This window comes from Sorex fumeus, unplaced genomic scaffold (assembly GCF_029834395.1).
Source record: "Sorex fumeus unplaced genomic scaffold, SorFum_2.1 ptg000044l, whole genome shotgun sequence".
Taxonomy (NCBI): Eukaryota; Metazoa; Chordata; class Mammalia; order Eulipotyphla; family Soricidae; genus Sorex; species Sorex fumeus.
Window position 1 is genome coordinate 63,114,586 of NW_026606101.1, and position 4,087 is coordinate 63,118,672.

The window sequence follows — 4,087 nt, forward strand, 5'->3', positions numbered from 1 at the left end:
GACTCTCTCCCCAGCTGAGGTGGGAGGTGGAGGCAGCTTGATTTTTTTTTCCCCTTCTCATCTTCACATCCCATATACCTGACAAGAAGTCTGGTACCTGAGTGTATAAAGATAAGGATTTACACCTTATTTTTTCTTTCCTTTCTTTCTAAAGGACTGAATGGGTGGTTGGTAGCTGGGTGGACAGGGAGGTCCTTCACAATTCCAGAAGCTACAATTCAGCGATGGCAGATTATAATTCAGAGAGACCTGGGACGTACTCTCAGGCCCGCGGCCACTCAGGTTCACTATTCCTATGGTCCGAGTTCAGACAAGCGGATGCTTTTGTCTACTTCCTGAAATGCTAATGCAGCCAGTCTGCTAACTTCATTCTCAGCAAGCAGCTTCCGGTCCTTGGCCTTGGCTGCTCTAGGCAATTTGGTCCTGACTTCGCTTACTGACTTTCATTCCAACTCAACATATCCTTCTCTTCAAAGGGAAAGGTGGCCGGCAAGGAGGTACCGTGGAATAAAAGATCTTTTAAACATTGGTTAGAAAACACAAACTAGTTTCATTAAAATAAAGCTATCTAGTCTCATTATGACTTTACCCATTTTAGGGGTAAGGGGGCACGCCCAGTGGTGCTCAAAGGGGTTACTCTAAGCACAGTGCTCCTCCAGGCATGGTGCTCTGGACCCACTCCTGGTGGTGCTGGGAAGCATTGGTATTCAGATTAAATCCAGGACTCCTCCAACCCTCTGAGCTGTCTTCCAATTTTTACCTCTGCAGCCACTCATTATAGCCTACACACAGAAGCCTAATCACAATCATTGTAAATCCTGAGGTGTTATATGTTTTTTTTTTTTTGCTTTTTGGGTCACACCTGGCGATGCACAGGGGTTACTCCTGGCTCTGCACTCAGGAATTACACCTGGTGGTGCTTGGGGGACCATATGGGATGCTGGGAATCAAACCCGGGTCGGCTGCGTGCAAGGCAAATGCCCTACCCACTGTGCTATCGCTCCAGCCCCGTTATACTTCCTTTTTTTTCATTCATTCATCATCCTGTTAATCGTCGATTGCCTCGAGCAGGCCCCAGTAACGTCTCTTTCATCCTAGCCCTGAGATTGTATTCAAGGCTTTTTAGGAGAATGAGACCCATCATTAAATAAAAGCAAACAGTTTGGGGGAAAATTCAAAACAGAAATCGGGACAACAGATTGGTAGAGCTGGACCTAGCTATCCCTTCCCATTAAACAAAAAGATTTTTTAAAACAATGTCTATCTATTAAGCACTGTAGCACTTGTTCATCAGTTTGCTCGAGTGGGCACCAGTAACATCTCATGACAAATTGTGAGACTTGTTACTGTTTTTGGCATGTCGAATATGTCACGGGTAGCTTGCCAGGATTTGCCATGGGGGCGAGATACTCTCGCCAATTTGCCGGGTTCTCCGAGAGAGACGGAGGAATCAAACCTGGGTTGGCTGAGTACACCTATCTATTAAATTTTGAGAAAATCAGGGCTGGAGCAATATCACAGTGGTAGGGCATTTTCCTTGCACACAGCCAACATGGCCGACCCGAGTTCGATTCCTCCGCCCCTCTTGGAGAGCCCGGCAAGCTACTGAGAGTATCTCGCCTGCACGGCAGAGCCTGGCAAGTTACCCGTGACGTATTCGATATGCCAAACACAGTAACAAGTCTCATGATGGAGACGTTACTGGGCCCGCTCGAGCAAATCAATGAACAACGGGAGGACAGTATATGTCTATTAAAAATTAAAACATATATATAAATAAATAAATGTAAATGATGGAGAATGGGCACTGGTGGAGGGATGGGTACTGGACCACTGTATAACTGAAACCCAAGCACAAAAAATTGTAAGTCTACAGCTGTACCTCATGGTGTTTCACTAATAAAAATTTAAAAAATTTTTTTTAGAAAATCAAAATTTTGTATATATCTCAAGATAATAACTTTTTAACATTAGCATCTTAACATGCGTAACTTTGTGCTTATCTTAACGTACCAATACATCAAGCAACTTTTAGCAACATATCAACTGAATTTATCTTTTTAAGCTTTTGAATCACAAGAGCCATTTGTTCAGTCATGTCTGCCTCAGAACTCTTGGCAGATTCCTCCATTATCAGGCTGGGGTTAGCTGTGGGTAGGGGTGATCAAAGGGAACACAATCCTAGTAAATCACTACATTTGAACCATGTTCCGTTCTACACATGGAAAATGGGGATTGCATTATCAAAACCACACAATTTATAGGCAAATTCTTTTACACATTTTTGGCTAAAGCACCCCAGTTTTTCTGACAATACATTTTCACTTTATTTATTTTTTGCTTTTTGGGTCACACCTGGCGATGCACAGGGGTTACTCCTGGCTCTGCACTCAGGAGTTACTCCTGGCGGTGCTCAGGGGACCATATGGGATGCTGGGGATCGAATCCAGGTCGGCAGCGTGCAAGGCAAACGTCCTACCCGCTGTGCTATCTCTCCAGCCCCTCACTTTATTTTTTTTTTAAATGTAGTTACTGCTTTTCAGTCACACCCAGAGATACTCAGGAATTACTCCTCGCTCCTTACTCAGCAATTACTCCTGGTGAAGCTCAGGGGACCATACGGGATACCAGGGATCGAACCTGGGTTGGCTGCATGCAAGGCAAACGCCCTACCTGCTGTACTATCACTCCAGCCCATGACCAATATATTTTTTAAAGTCCTTCTTTTAAACGTAAGAAATCACAGTTGGTTAATACATTTTAACTTTTTATTAAGAAACTAAAGCAAAACAACAGAATTTCAAAAAATTAAAATACAGACTCTAATTTTAATTCTAAACAAATATGAAATCTATACCAAGAACTAAGAATCGGTTTAGCGGTTTATTTAATAAAGGGGAATGGCTAAAATACATTCACAGTCATTGTTTCTTCTTGCTAGCCTCAGATATGCATCCCTTTCCTTCCTTCTTCTCTTGGGCAGGATTCGGAAGGAACCTCTTCCTCACCTCTCGTTTTTGGTATTGGTCTGTAACTACAGAGGAGCTCTAGTCTGCCTAGCTAGTTCTCTTTTCTTTTCAGCAAGTGTGCAAGGAGTTGTCTTAGATGCCGGAAGATATAAATACAAGTTCCTCAGAGATCCTGGTCTAAGATGTTTAGGGAAGGTAAGACACCAACAAATAATAAATGTATACAGGTGTAAAGACAGTATATTAAACAAAGACAAAATATAAAAATTGGACACCTCAAGGAAGGAGAGATTCTGTCTGGCTAGAGAAACGGGAATGCTTTGATAGCAGTGGCCTGAGCATGCAGTGCGCTTTCCAGAAAGCCTTCGAGGTGGTCTTCACTTTTTTTTTCTCTCGGGTTCTGGGCTACATCGGTGGTGCTCAGGACTTACGCCTGGTTCTGGACTTGGGGATCACTCCTGGCGAGGGTCTTGGGGAGTGGGAGGTGCTGAGTATTGAACAGGGTCACTAAGCACCTTTGCCACCATCTGGCCCCAAAGTAGTCTTGATTTCAGAAAGTAGTTTCTCAACATTAATCTTTTAACCTCCTTACATTTTTATCCCGCCAGATTCTTTGATAAATTTTAAATGATCAAAATGTACTATGGTTTGTATCAGTGTTTCCTAAAACAGATACCACCCCTGCACACACCCTCAGGTGGCTGGAATGCTGTGGGGTCAGGTAGGAACAGCCTTGGGTGTACCTCGAGGGAGAGGGCACTATTTACCCTGTTCATGAAGGCACATTAGGGAGAGAGGGGGCTGCTGATTTTTTTTCTAAAAGTAGGGTGATAGGTCAAATAAGATTTTGTGTTTGGCTTTGGGGTCACGACTGGTTGTGCTCAGGGCATACTCCTGTGTCTGTCACTCAGGGATCACTTCTGGTGGTGCTCCGGGGACGATGTGGGATGCCTGGGATGGAACACAGGTCAGCCATGTGCAAGGCAAGCACCCTACCTACTGCACTATTTCTCTGGGCTTCACAGACAAAAATAAGTTTGGAACCCTCTGGTCTATATAAAAAAACATAATTTAGGGACCTAAATTGAAAAGTACTCTAAGACTACTATCTGGTTTAG